This window comes from Cuculus canorus, chromosome 12 (genome assembly GCF_017976375.1).
Source record: "Cuculus canorus isolate bCucCan1 chromosome 12, bCucCan1.pri, whole genome shotgun sequence".
Classification (NCBI taxonomy): Eukaryota; Metazoa; Chordata; class Aves; order Cuculiformes; family Cuculidae; genus Cuculus; species Cuculus canorus.
Genome location: NC_071412.1, coordinates 9697516 through 9712541, shown reverse-complemented (window position 1 = coordinate 9712541; position 15026 = coordinate 9697516). Strand labels below are relative to the sequence as shown.

The 15026-nt window shown below is 40.9% G+C and overlaps 1 long non-coding RNA gene across 1 annotated transcript in view; it reads right to left on the bottom strand.

Annotated features, from left to right (window-relative positions):
* Positions 1–4500: 4500 nt before the first annotated feature.
* LOC128853376 (uncharacterized) overlaps positions 4501–15026 on the bottom strand; it is a 30617-nt gene continuing 20091 nt past the window's right edge. Inside the window, exons 2-3 of the long non-coding RNA XR_008451890.1 lie at positions 6963–7039; positions 4501–5842 (exon numbers count right to left, since the gene is read on the bottom strand). This is a non-coding gene — a long non-coding RNA (uncharacterized LOC128853376). The remainder of the gene's footprint in view (positions 5843–6962; positions 7040–15026) is intronic.

Sequence of the window (15026 nt, the reverse complement as noted above, 5' to 3'; positions counted from 1 at the left end):
GACCTCAGCTCGCTCCCAACTCTTGTCCTCCCTGCTGTTACCTCCCAGATTCTCAACATCTCCTTTGTGCTAATCTATCCAGGAGGTTTATCAGCTGGTTCACAGTAACCTGGTATTCATACTGACAATGAGACCTGAAAATACGTAAAAGTGTGCCTTGGATTTCATAAGTATTTGGTGTCATTTTGGTCTTTAAAATTTTAGAGCTTTGTTACTCTTTTTTTGTCCCTGAGAACAAGTCCTGTTTGTGGTGGTGGTAAGTCCAGCAAGGACAACTCCCAGTTAAGAGGAAAAACAAAGATTTAGGGGAAGGAAAGAGATTTTTCTCAAGGTCTGTGTGTTTCTATGAAGTGCTGCAGACCAGTAAAAGCTTTGTTTTAAGCTAATTTATCAGTATGATATGGGATGAAAAGAGATTGAATGCACCTGCCACAGGACTCTAAGATATGCCTTTTTTTTTTTTTTTTTTCTTACTTCAAATCACAATATAACCTGCTTTAAGAAAGCAGAAACACTGAAAACAGTTTTCTGGGGACAAAGTGCACTGCGTATTGCTCATCTGTAGTTGGCAGGTTTGCTCCCTTTTCCTTTCCCCATCTAAGACACAGCTAAGTTGTGTCTTCCCTCCTGATAGCAATAAACCAACACCTCAGAGACGAAAGGAATAATTGAAAAACCATGAAAAGCTTTGACTCACCACCAGCAGATCACCTTCCGCTGCAGTTGAATATCTGCTTGCATTTGAATATGTGATAGAATCTGGTTGAACTCAAATGAAACTCTTAGTGGGAGAGGAATAATGCTACAGCAATCTATAGTAATGATCCGGAGCAGTGCCATTTGCAGCAATGGCACTGTGTTACTCACCGTGTGTTGCTGCCACATTGTTAACGAGACCGCTGAAACACACAGAGCCTATTAATGATGGGGGGAAATCCTGCAGGGAGCTGAGCCCCCGCTGGTTTTGGGGGCCCTCGACTCACATTCTCTGTGCCAGCTGTAGAGGTTTCCACTCAGCCTTGGACACACAGGGATTGCCACCCCCTCACGTCTCTCTGTTGAAAAGCTCAAGGGGACCTTCCCTAACCCATTCCAGTGTGCAAAGACTGAGATTACAAAAACCCTGGTACTCCTGCAAGGGACATAACGAGGGAGAGGTGGAAAGGCAGGATCTCTGTCCTCTGATGGTTTCTGTAATGACTTTGCTTGAAAACCAGTAATCCCTTTGCAACAGAGAGTTTCATTCTCCTACACTGCAAGAGTTTTTGTTCCTGCTTTCGCACTGTCATACAGCTGCCAAAGCCAAAGACAGATCAGTTATAGATTTCTTTGCAATAAAAAAAAAAAAAAAAACAAATGAAAAGAAAAACTCACTGATTCAATGATCATGCTAAGATTAAACCTGGAGCTAAAGCTGACTCAAAGCTCATCTCTGGACTTCTGAAGTGGTTGAAGATTTTCTAAGAATTTAGAATGCATCTAAACTGCATTTCTAAGCAGTTTGAGATGCTATGAAGATCATTGAGCCAGAGGAAAGCATAACTCGTAAAGTGACAAACGTTACCCAAATTCTTCCTCAAAGCTAAGAGGAGCCGCAGGAGAAGGGTAATCACATCGTTTGAGTAGCTGGCTTCATGCCAAGTGAAAAAGACATGTTAGGCTGTCACTGCTTCCTCCAGCACTGCCGAAAGAGTATTGGTGGTGAGAAGAAAGCAGACATTCTCTCAAAAGCTCACCTTGATCTTCTGAGTAATTGTGTTTCCATTAAGCTGCTCTTTCTGCCATCCCCCAGCTCAAAGGTGTTCCTGTCTATGTTTTCTTTCTGAGCACTCAGTACCAACTCAAAATGGGTGGTTTTGGATGCCCTTTCAGAGAGCTGTCACCAAGTTGAACAGAAAAAGTCTTGGTTCACCCATTTCTCCTCCCTGCCTCCATTCATTGTTTGGCACCATCAGTTAAGTTGACAAGCAACAGCTGGATGGGGGGGCGTTCCCATTTGGTTTTCGTTAATGGCACTGTAAGAAGCTGTAGTGAGTTTTCCACTCCATCTTTCCCTGAATGGAGGAGAGGATGAAACTGCCTCAACTACAGGATAAAGTGAGATGCTCTAATCTCACGTGGTGGAGAGCTTGTGCCATACCTAGAAAGGGAGTCCCTGTGCAGGTCACTTATGGATCTACTCCTTGCCAATCCTCCCTGTGTCCTCTGAGCTATTAGGCTCTGCCCCTCACCTAGCACAGGATGAAACAAGTCCTGGTCTAATCCCATTTGGCTATTTGGGCACTGGTTACCAACAGCTGAGATTTGCTATCAGATCCAAAAAGCAGTATTTCTGCCAGCAGTGACCATTTAAATGCAAATAATTTATGTGGGAGCTTTATTAATTTAAAGAAGAAATTGTTAATGGACCAGATTCTGAGAAATAACATTCACTTGGGACATGTAATATTGATTGAGCCTTGTGCTGGCCCGTGGGGCGTTCATTCAAGCTTGGCCCTTGAAAAGCTTCACCAAGCCTCTGTCCCAGGGCATTTTTATTTGCTTTCAATTGCAAATGAATGTTGCGTAAGGACTTAATCTCCAGTTTGCCTTATAAAAATTGATTTATCACTTAATAACACCCTTGCTGTGATGGGGCAAGAGCAGGCAGAGCCTGAGCAATAGCTCTATTGTGCTGTCAGTATAAATTAGAGCTAAAGATGTTACTTTTTAACCACAAGCACAATTTTCAGCTGTCAAAAGGCTTTGTGCACAACAGATTGTTTCCTGTTTAGAGTTTCATCCTACACAGTTTTTGCAGCCTTGCTGCCCTCTGAGTCTCCTGCAGGCATCAGCATGCCAGGGAAAGGGGATCAAACGAAAAGAAAGGTAGTCTGCTTTCAGCTTGGTGAATTGCAGTATACTGCTATTGGTGATAATCACAGGGAAAAGGCTCATTGATTTACACTCCTTTTTCTGAAAAACTGAGGTTTCAATAGACTCAGGGAAAGGAAAAAAAAAAAAAACTGAGAAACTTGTTCTACTTTATCTATTATTAGACAGGAGAGGGCTGACTTCAGATGTCTGTCACAAAGATCCAAGAGAGAGCTGTCTGAAGAAAGAGGGAAAGAGGTTTACTTCTAAACTACAGACTGTCAGATTTTCACTGGGATCTCAGCCCAAGTTAAGTAGCTGAAATCTGAATTAAAAGTTCATCAGCTCTGGAGAGATGCCTTGTCCTGAAACAAGGGTAGTTCAGATGGAGCCAGGAGCAAGACCAGGACACAAGCATCACTGATGGGTTTCAAAATCTGGGCATAGCCTAAAAAGATGACACAGTTAGTAATATTCAGTCAGTAATACTGAAATCCTAGATATGGATACAACAGTGGTATCAGGATCTCCCTAAAGCTGAGAGCTCTGATCTCCTGCCTGGCTGCTGATAGAAGAATCCTGCTGTGTCTGTTGGTACAGTTTGGTCATTCGAGGGAACAAGGAGTGGCCCATTGGCAGACTGGTGTTTTCATGCAGAGGAGCTATATTAATATTAGTAGTGAGCTACAAATAAAGGAGGCCACATCTAGCTCAGGGAGCCGGACACATGTGTCTCCCTTTGTCCTACAACTTGAGGTTAACTTCAGTTGTGTCTTTTATATTCAGCTTCTGAGAAGCTCACGAATTGTAGACTCAATAACCCCTAATTTCGCTCAGCCCAGGGCTTGAGGGTAGCATGAACCAGCCTGCAAGTCCTTTGGCATAAACTGGACTCCCCCCTCATCCCATATTCCATAAAGTGATATGAACTAGGGCTTATGTGGTTAACTTACTATGTCATAAAGACTCAGACGGGAGAAAGATCTATCTATAAGTTAACATTTTTATACACACACACATGCATATATATACTCACTAACTTGCTAGAATGCATATTGGGAACATTTAATACAGCTGAGAAATTTCTATTCAGCTTATGAATTCATCACCACAGTGAGTGTAAATGAGTCTTTTGCTGTAGGATGCAGTTCTTGGTGAAGGAGAGACTAGAAATCCATGCTCATCCTGGTATTAAGGTTAGAATGAGGATGGAAAACATTAGTTAACCCTTGTCATTTTAGCTAAGTGTGCCTATAATGAACCATCCTAAAATTAGAAAGGCAAAAGGATTTTAAAAAGAAAAGAAATCAAAGCACAGAACTGATGCACTTTATTACTATTCATCAAAGAAGAACTAGCAAAACCCAAAACTTTTCCAACATTTTGTTAAACTTTTTGTACACACAGTCTCTTTGGTCTGGCAGAATAGAGCAATAAAATTTTGGGGAAAACTTCCAAAAGAATTTCTTCTAGAAAACAAACTATTGCTTTACATATTACCTTACAATTATTCCAGTGTACTTTTTTGATATCTTATTTCATTTTTTGGCTAACTCATTTGTAGTAAAGTTTTTTTTTTTTTATTCTCAACATAATTCAAGTCAGTTATTTTACAAATGTTTCTCAAAAGCACTTTGGTTTTCAGTGACTGTTTTATACCTTATCTGTATCTTCAATGTCAAGGTCTCTGTCTTAGAAATTACAAAACTTTCTCACTCAACATTCTAATCAACAAATTAACATTTAGCAAGCATCCAAGGTCTTTTATATAAATAACAAATACAAATGCTTTTTTCTATGTCAAAATCAAATGTTGTTTTATGTAGGGGGAAATAGAAATAAAGTCTCCAGAGAGTCAGTCTGTCAGCATCACCATTTCTTGTTGTTATCATCACTAGTTACTCAAATCCTTCATGTGGCCACACGTCTCTCTCCTTTGTCATTTTTCAAAGAAAATAATAGAATCATAGAATCACAGAATCACATAATGGTTTGGGTCAGAACAAACCTTAAAGATCATCCAGTTCCAATTCCCCCGCCATGGGCAAGGACAGCTTCCACTGGATCAGGTTGCTCAAAGCCTCATCCAACCTGGTCCTGAACATCTCTAGGGACGGGTCAGCCGCGACTTCCCCGGGCAACCTGTGGCAGCCTCTTACCACCCCCACAGGAAAAAATCTTTTCCTATAATCTAAATCTCCCCCATCAGAAGAATACGCCAACTTCAAACATTCGATCAAAAATATAATTAAGCCTTCTTCTAAGTAATAGTAATCATCTCTTGCATATTATCAGATGCTTTCATTCTTGAAAATAATGTATTTCAGAACTTATAGACCTCCCACTGTCTCCCTTTCTTAAAAGAAAAAACAAACAGAACAAGAAACTCGCTTTGATGAGATAATTTGCTCATTATTTATTTATATATTAATTAATTTTTTTAAATTTTACTTTACCTTACCAATTATTTTCCAATGAGATTATTTTAGTGAAGAACTCATGTCTGGGTCATGTGTATGTATACTCACAAACACACGTCCAGGCCAGAATTCCTTTCTTTGACCATTAAAGTGCATCAATCTCTTAATTGCACTGTACAGCTTTGCAAAACAGTTTTAGCCCAGGAACTGGAGGCCAAAATAACCAAATGAAATTCAAAATGTTCTTCTAACGCTCCACATTTTGCAAAAGTATGCAACCCCCCTCCAAACAGGCCACGTTTTTATTCTAGTCTCAGTGCAGGAGGCCTCCCTTTTTACTCCCTTCTTTTAAATTAACCCATATTTAAGGACAAGGTTGTGAGTGTTCACTGAAGAAACTTGACTGTGCAGGACTTGCAAACAGAAGCCCTGAAAAGCGTGGGTAGGCAGCAAGGAGAACGTCACTGCATCCGTACTTCGTGTTGGTAGCCAGCCCACACAATCCGGCGGCATCTGTTCATCTCTTCATTTGAGCTTGTCTCTCCCTGCCATCCCCGGAAGAATGATGCCTTAATACAACCAGACCAAGAAAATCAATATAAAGTATGCCCCCTTCTATTTTATATATTTCTTTGCTTTTATCTTTTTTAAGGGACGAAAAAAAATATCTCTTACTTGTTCATCTCTTATGAGGGATTTTAAGGTAATCTTTTACCAGCTTTCCTTACCAGCGTGAGAACAAATATTTCTCTCTCGTTCTTACTTCAGGCAACCGAAGCATGAAATGGGAAATCTCATCCACAGCGGAGAGCAAATGTGTCACCTTGTTTATTAATTTCATGATCAGCTGAAGATTTTGATTCATTGGACAAGCCCAGAGTGTTTTTGAATAGAAGCAGGAATAAGGACCACCTCTGGAGAAGGTGGCTGAGTATCTCATTTCGATTATTTACACAGAGATGCAGTGACAAATGTAGTTTAAAATGAAAAAGAAAATAAAATAACTACAAAACCAGAAGTCCACATGTCCTTCTACCTCCCGTGGGAAGTTCATAGGGATCTTTTTCATTTGCCAAGTCTCTTGCTATTGTCTTGGTCACATCACATTACAGCCTGTGCGTCAACCTGCATATTATGGATTGCTGTACCTTAGATTTCTGTAAGCCTCTGTCTGATTTACCTAAGCTGGTGTCCTAGCCCAGCGAGTTGAGCCGCTGGAGTCCAGGCTCCAAGGAATCATTGAAGCACAATGAGAAGAATTTAAAATATTTGCAAAGTGAACACGCAGTGCTCTGGGCTCTCAGGCACTGTGAAAAAAAAGAAGTCTGATATTTTCTTTGCAAATGGGCTTTGCATGTATTTGAACACTTAAAATCTTGCAAGAAAAGGAGAAGTCACCACAAGCAGTTGCAAGGCAGAGACAAGCAACTGACTGCTCTGGTGAAACCAAATGCCTCTTACATTACCTTTAATAACTTTCACAAAAATATCCTCAGTCTTACTGGGATGCAAAAAACCCTTTTTTACACAGTATCTGCATGTCATGACTAAAACCCAACTGTCTACTACTGTTGTTGTAACATATCATACGCCTAAATTAATCCCTCTTTTTCCTGGGAAACATGAGATTACGAATTTTGTTATCTAATTCTAAATGGTTGACACCAATATCAGAGCACCTAATTGTACCTGATGGCTCCAGAAAAGATGTTGATGGTCTAATTGGCAGTGGCAAAACATGCTGAGGTCCTGGTGAAACCACATCCCTGTGAGAAAGAAAAGGAGAATTAGCAGGAACAGGTTTGTGCAGAATAGAAAAGATTATTGAAGTGCATAATTAAGATACCCTATTTCTATGAAGACATCTCCAGGGAAACCTTTGAGCAATAGCCAAAGATGCCTGGTAACATATCTCTTATAAAGCTGACGTCACATTTGTTTTGCTGTGTTTGGGAAGCAGAACACATAAGGACACACAAGGATTCAAAAATCTATATTTTCCTCTTTTCTAGAGCAACCATAAGGCATTTTTCACACTGAACCAGCTTCAGATAAATTACTCCAAACTTGCAAAAATAGTCATATGTGTGAGAGCAAAGTGAAGGAGCTCCCTGTGCAACACTAGCCTGAGGTCTTGGATATAAAATCAGAACAGTAAAAGTAAAGAGACTGCATCAGGCATAGACTTTGGCATAAGTGGATGCCATGTCCCAGTATGATGTCCCCACTTCAAGAAGGAATCTGAAAAGTTAAAGAGGGTTCAGAAAACGTGTGAAGATTGAGCAAGCTGGTAATAGTTTAAAAACAAATGGCATCTAATCTGCTTAGTTTATTGCTGACGAACCTAAAGGGCATCACATTATCATCTCTAATAACTGCGAAAACTCAGAAGTAAGGGTTCTACAGAGTTGCAGGCTAATGGAGAACAAAATCCAACAGCTAAGTGATCGAGATGGACCTGTTTGCCCTCTGACTAAGAGATGATTGTTAAACAACACGGCCGTTACCAACATTTCCCCAGGGTTTTAAGTGGGTTATCCAGCAATGGCTATATTTTAATTGAATAGACATGTTTTCTGAACCTCTGATCTTCATACAGATGTTAATTCAGAGATGTTTTCTGGTCTGTTTTATACAGGGGAGTTGGCTGAGATGATGTCAGCAGCCCCTTCTGGCATTATAACCCAGAAACCTTGTCAATAATTCATGCCATTGCCCCAGGCTTCATGATGGAATTGCATATGCTAAGGACATGATGGAGAGGAACAAATCTAGCACTGATCTTTGTTCAAAGCTCTGCTTTTAAGTGGAAATGTATATAATGGTTGACTCACCAGGCTTCCCTCCTTGACCCACTGTTTGATCAACAAGGAGGGAAACACAGGCTGACATTATAGATGTGTGCATCACACAGATCCATGTGTTTTATGCCTGTAAGGCAAGTAAGCTCATAAGTATAAAACAATTATGCTTTAAAGTTTGCCTCTCTCCTTAAAAAGAAGCCTGTGGCATTTAAAAATACATGTTTAGAATCCTAATGCCATTGTTTTTTGTGATATTTAATGGATGTGAGGCCAGAGGATTAACTGAGCTGTTAGATGGCTTTTCAGTAGGCATCAAAAAGAGCATGAATGAGTCCCAGTTTGACAGCTTGTAGATGAACTGTAGATGGGAGACATAATTTATATGTATTTTAAAAATTCTACAACAGCAGCAAATAATTCAAGGGACTCCAGCCAGCTGGTCTTCCTTCTAAAACTGGATATGGAAAGCAGGGAGTCTTTGCACAGCAATGATGACATGCAGAAGCCTTCTATATACATTTACACATTTATCAAGCCTTTGTGGAATAATAAGCTACAATCTAGCCAGCCTGGGGCAGCCCGCTGTAATTGTTATGATTTGTTTTCCAGATACAGTACAAATTCCTTGGTAATCTTTCCTGAATTTTAATAAGGGGAAGGGAAGACTTAATTAAAGAATCCTTTGTGTTGTTCTATAGCCACTGCCATCTGTGAGCGCTTCAGTTCTGGGTCTTATCTCCATCGTGCAGCCCTCAGCTTTGCCTTTGTAGACAGTGGTGGTAACTTAGGCTCAAGGAGTGAAATAACTGAGCACTGTGGGTTTTGGGGAATATGGCTTCAGTGGCTGCTGTGGAGAGGAAAAGACCAGAGCCCTTTGATCCACTCTGCTGTTTAATAGCACTTATTCCAAGATAAATTAGGGAACACTCAGTTTACATATGAAAGAAGCATAAACCTTTTTTTTTTTTTTAAGGGGTATGTACAACATAATTGACTTCTATCAAGTGTAGTTTCCGGTGTCAATAGGGCCCTTTGTACATTGAGTTAATGGGCTTTTATTTTTACAACAATGAAACAGGGAAATGTATCTTCCCAGGGATTCATTGAGCACATCCCAGAAGCTGGTAGAAAGAGGTAAGCTTCTCAGCTGCAGCTCTATATAGGAGCAGTTTATGATTTATTTGGAAATAAATCCTCCCTTCCCATGGTTTTGGGAATAAGCAACTTCTGCAACAGGAGTTTGTAATTAAGACTGGCTGCCTCAGTATACGAGACCCTGAAAAGCCAGGTAAAATGATAGATTGCTTCACAAATGTGACCTGGAAACTGGCTTGGGTTTCGGAGTGGGTTGTGGCTGACAACTGACAACAAGAACTCTAGAAACAAACTTTCCTTGCCATGATGCAGTAAGAGGAAACTCTAGGGGGTCTTGCTCCCTCCTTTTCACCTATTAGAAGGGTGACATTTATTCCATTGGATGTTGTACATCACAAACACTCCAATTCTGTTGCGGTAGAGGAGTTGGTTAAGTAGCTCTGACAGTGTCATTGGTAATTTATAGACCACCCTATAACCAGGTGTGTGGGCTGGAGCTCTGTCTCGGAATACAGATAGAAACTGGGATTCAATTCTGATTTACGCCAGAAATTTCCAGTCGGGCAAGAAGACATGGTCGTCCATTGCCACTCATGGGATTAGGTCTTTGGTCCTGAGAATAACCTCTACCAAGTGGAGTCCTTTGGCTTCTGACATAATTCCCCTTGAGAGATAAAAGTTTTAGAGGTCTGTCCAGCAATGGAATCCATGTTGTCATCTGCTGTTTAAAGACAAGGCCTTCACTTTTCTGCCTGTGTTTACAGCCAGCATACTTCAAGTTTTTCTGGATATTTAAATCAGTCTTTGAAACACAGATACTTCCTTAATATAATTTGACTGGGGAAAATATATTTATTTATATCTTTCTGCACTGTTTGCTGTAAGAAATCGAAAGTGGCCAACATCTCATCCTCTCTGTTCTGTTTAAGGACGCCTAGCTCAGTTTTGAAAGTTTTTCTGTTCTTATCTCTTTGTTATCTGTCCGACACCTCTCTCTCCTATCCATCTACACTAAATGCCTGATAGGCTGAAGAGCTACTATTGCCTCCAGTACTGCTGCCTATACGTGAATCCTCAGCCCTCAAACTGCACTTGCACTGTGAATTCTGCCCTTCTGAGTTGATCCCTAGGAGTAGCCAGGAAGCTAAGTATTAATCAGTTAACTTGGTGACTGGAGAGCCAAAAATATAATCTCTAGAAAACATTCATCTACCTTAGACCTGTCCTTTACACATGGCTGTTGGAGAAGTATCTTCGGACTTTCTGTCTTCTATTACTTCTTGATATGAGTGCACGAAATTCCCTGAAGGAGTGAAGAAAAGCAGCAGCAAACCTGATAGTCACAATTTCACTCTTTCTGTTCTGAACAGAAACTGTATATGTGCCTTTGATTTTGCTGATAGATGCATGGAAGCCTGAACTGTGGACAGAGCGGTTAATTTGTTAAAAGAAAAAAAGAATTTCTTTTGCCTTTTTTCTCTCCTCTTTTTATCCATTTGCATCAAAACCTAATCAAGCAAAAACTTTTTCTACACCTAGAAACATTCAGCTTGTATTTCGTTTTTATTGCACTTTTGTCTCCTTTCAGCTCTGTTAGGGTAGATCAAAACAATATAGGAGCTTATGTTCCTGTCGGATCTAAGTGCAGACCTTCTTAAATCCCCCAAAAGCCTTTTCAGATGTAGACCTGCATGCAAGTAAGCAATTAATTACTGCATAGCTCTGCCAATGAAAACACTATTTGTTTGCAATCTAAACTGCAATTCCAGCTCTTTTGAAGTTTCCTGTCTGTTCATTTCCAAGTTAAGGATTGTGCAAATTTAATCTCAGGCAGTACCTGCCAAATCATCAAAAGGCATTGGGGAGCCTCCATGTGTCAGAAGAATCTCCAGTTTTTCACTCACCCCAGTGGAGTTCAGGGATCAGATAAATTCAGTCACACATATCTGTTTATGGAAACCAGTGAACTAAAACCTCTCTCTAAAGAACTCAAACAGCAGTATCTCACCTAAACGTACATAAAAACAGGAGAACATTAATTAATCCTATGGCACTATGAAATGTCAGGCAATAGAGTGTACTTGGGGAGGGAGAGGATTTGGGCGCGAAGTGTTGTTTGTCCTGGTTCATGAATCAGGGACAAAATTTGAGTGATTTTCTGAAGAGGTATCAGTGATTCAACTGTCATCTTGTCAACTGTTCCTGGAGGTCCAGAACCCTGACAGGGTAGGAAATACTACCTGCCAGAGGTGGGGGCTAAATAGGTCTTTCTACCGGAAAACTGCAGGGGGTAGGATAGCTTGTCAGGCAGCAAATCATCTTCACTGTGCAATGCATCACCTGCTCCCAACCCAACAGAAGGCACTAAAGCTTGAGTACACAAAGCCCCATAAATACACAGAAAAAAATCAGAGGATTAACGCAGGGCTCGTTGTGTTGGTTTTTGAAGAAGAGCGTATAATTCATCACTTGGGAGCAATCATAAGAGGGATATTTAAATTACTGAGAGAGCACAGAGCATATAAATAATAATGAACAGAATAAAGTGCAAATGGCCTGGAAGGAATCAATAGTCATGAATGAAATCAGCCCTCAGATCCTAATTGAAATGAAAATGAGATGCATATTCAATACGTGCTTAATAGAATATACATAATATGAGCATCCTGACCTGATGAACAAGACCTTTCCATCACACGGGTGCATACAGACAGGCACCCCTCCTAGGAAGCAAATGCCAATAGATGAGCCCACCCTTACCATACTTTCATGTATATTGCTATGTATATACACATATACATACAGAGTAGTGGGAACAATGAACTTTTAACCCGTGCTAAGTCCCAAGCACAAGCATTCACAAAAAGGCCAGCTGTTGTTTCCGAATATTCGTGAAGCTGTGATAGCTATTTTGCACACTGCTCCAATATTAATTGGAAGCTTTTGTTTGTCTCAGAAATAGCATGTGCCAAGGCTTTACTGTGCTTTTTATTTAAGGCCATTTTTCAGCAAATTATTGGGCGTTCATGTGCTGTGGCTGATTACTCGGTGGCCCTTCACTGGACCTCACTGACCTATGCAGTGGAGACCGGGAGCCATTCCCCTTTGAATGTAATTACGAAAAATTGAATTATTTCCTGACACAGACCTGAATTGAGGATCTCGTGTTATCAGAGCAGAAAGCAGATATGCACTTTGTGGGGATGACTTATCCCGACATGTTAAACACTGCCACCTTCCTCTGAAGGAAGAAAAGAACTATATTTTTAAAGCGCATTTCTAGTGTTTGTGTCATGGGAGAATGAGCAGCAGAGACAGGAACATTGGTGTCACATGCAGGAGTATCTTTGTTAGGTCTGAAAACATTCACAGTCACGAACACAATGCTGCTGAAACAGGAGCATAAGATGTTCCATGGCCCTGGGACCCACTGGGTAGGTATGAGCCATCATAGCTCATCTAGGACCACTACCTTGAGGTCTCACTCCTCTTATGAGGAGAACACATGTTATAAGATGCACAGCTTGCTGCTGAAATGCTGATTAGCCTTTGCCACACTGGTTACCTCACACAGCAAAGCAGGATTTGACATATTCTGCTCCCGGGCTAATACCTCAAAGCCCAAGAGTCCCAATCGCAGTTCTGCATTTACTCATCTTCAGGGTGTCTCTCTCAACTTCTCTGCCTCCATTTCTTCATCTCCACCCCACATTTGTCCTAAAGGCTGGTTGTTTAACATTGCTGTGGGGTTTTGAAAATGTTCTGTGCTAAATCCTGTCTTAAAAGTCCCTAACAGTTAAACAGATTGAGCTTATTTTATTGCTTTGCAAAGCAAATGTCATCTGTATTGAATTTCTTGCCTCATCTGCTAACAAAATGCTCCTCTTCTATTTTTTTTTTGGTCTGTTTCTGTGGAGGAAGGATTGCTGGGGAGGGAACTGAACATGATTATTTAAGGGATAAAGTTCTCTTTCTTGTTTTGCTGTCCAACAGTAATGCTACTGCTTCACTATTACTGAGCCACGATCCCAACTGGATATCAGACTGATGAGGTTTTTATCCCCGACTCATTACTGGAAGCAGACACATTCTTCTGAATCTGCACCTACTTTACAAGTGGGTGGAGGCACTCAGTGAAAAGGGAAAAAGAGAGGTTTAATTATTTCTTATCTCATGTATATTTCAAGTGTAATAGAAAGCTGAAGTAAATTCATCCCTCCCTTAATGCAGTGCAATGGGTCTCCTGACATAGTGGAAGGCTTTAAAGGCCACTCAGAGTTAACCTGCTACTGAAACCTCAGTAGTTTTCCTTGTGAGAAAAATGAATCAAAATTATCACTAGTGTAAACTACATTGGTATTTGCTGTTGTCTCAAGGATCAGTGTAGCCAGAAACCTTCCCAAATCTACTGCCAAGTTAAGGTGCAGCTTGTGCTGTTGCCCCTTCCTGACAGTATAGCACAGGAGAATAACTGCAACGAGCGATGCAATGGTCCTGGCTGTGCTGTCAGGCTGGGATTTCTCTTGCCTATCATGCAATGCCCTTCTGATTGATCTAAGTTGAGGCAACTCCGTTCTGAGAAGCTAATCCCACAGCCAGCTGAGTAATTCTTCCAGTTATATTCCTTTCCCTTGCAGCAGATGTTTTTCCGTAGCTGTTCCTTTGTATTTTATCTCCTTATTTACTGACACCAAGCAGTGGGAAGCCAAGAAAATGGAAACCATTGACATGATAGATCTGTCCTTGTCACCTGGCCCAGATCCTGTCACACTGCTTGCCCAGAACTGGTGCACTGGGTTCCAACCCTTCCTCCCACTGACCCCTCTGCATCTTCGGGAGAGTGGCTTTGAGTCATACACAATGAGCTTGTAAGGACTTGAATGTGTTCTAGGCTAACACTGCCAGGTACAGCAGATGCTATCTATAAGATTTTACTTTCCCAGAAATTCCCTTGATTCATAAAACATTCAGGACTGTGGACCTGTATTTTTGCCCAGTCCTCCTCTCCCACAGTGTAGATTTTGGCAGTGGAAATGTGTATGAATGGCTATACAGCCAGTCATCTCCTCTAATATCTTGTTCATCCAGAGCAGTCCTCGCTAATCCACAACCTTCCCATCCTGGGGAGTCTTCAAGGCATCAAGGAATGATTTTCCAGATGAGGGAAAGGAAGAGATAAGTAAAAAGAGGGTTTAAGCTATACATACAAACCCCCATGGATGCAAACAAACCAAATGGAGAAGAATGAATTCAATTAAAGAATGTTCAAAGTTCAGCCTGATTTTAGTTTCTTATAGGTCCAAACTCATGTAGCCACATCGCATTGGAGTGTCTTTGGAATTTGTTTCTTTGTATTTCTTTTCTTCAAAATCAGACAATCTTTCAGTAAAAAGATCAGGGCGCTCTAAGAAGAACTCCATCTTGCTGTCCCTCCCAGGGAGAAGCAAACCAGATGAGGTGCCCATCCCCAGGCAGCTGAAGACAGCAGCAAGTGGCTCTCAGCACATCCTGAGATGAAGCAGAGAAGAATTGCATGGATCATGAGTTACTATTGCTGATCCCGGTAGGAACAAGCACAGGCAGAGGCTGAGCACTGGTAGCTCTAGTGTCACAGCTTGCAAGAAGGCTACATTCCTGACATCCCTGTCTGACGGGGATCAGATGGTGATGAAGCTGAGACCAGGCCTGAAACCTTGAACCCACACCTCATCTTACCTAATGGCCACTGCTGTCTGTGCTAGAAGATACCAAACATGAACTAAAGAACATGAGAATGGCTTCATGTAAAATAAATTGACTGTCTAATTGAACTTTCCATCCTTTTCGGAATATGAAATACTTATACGCGACATAT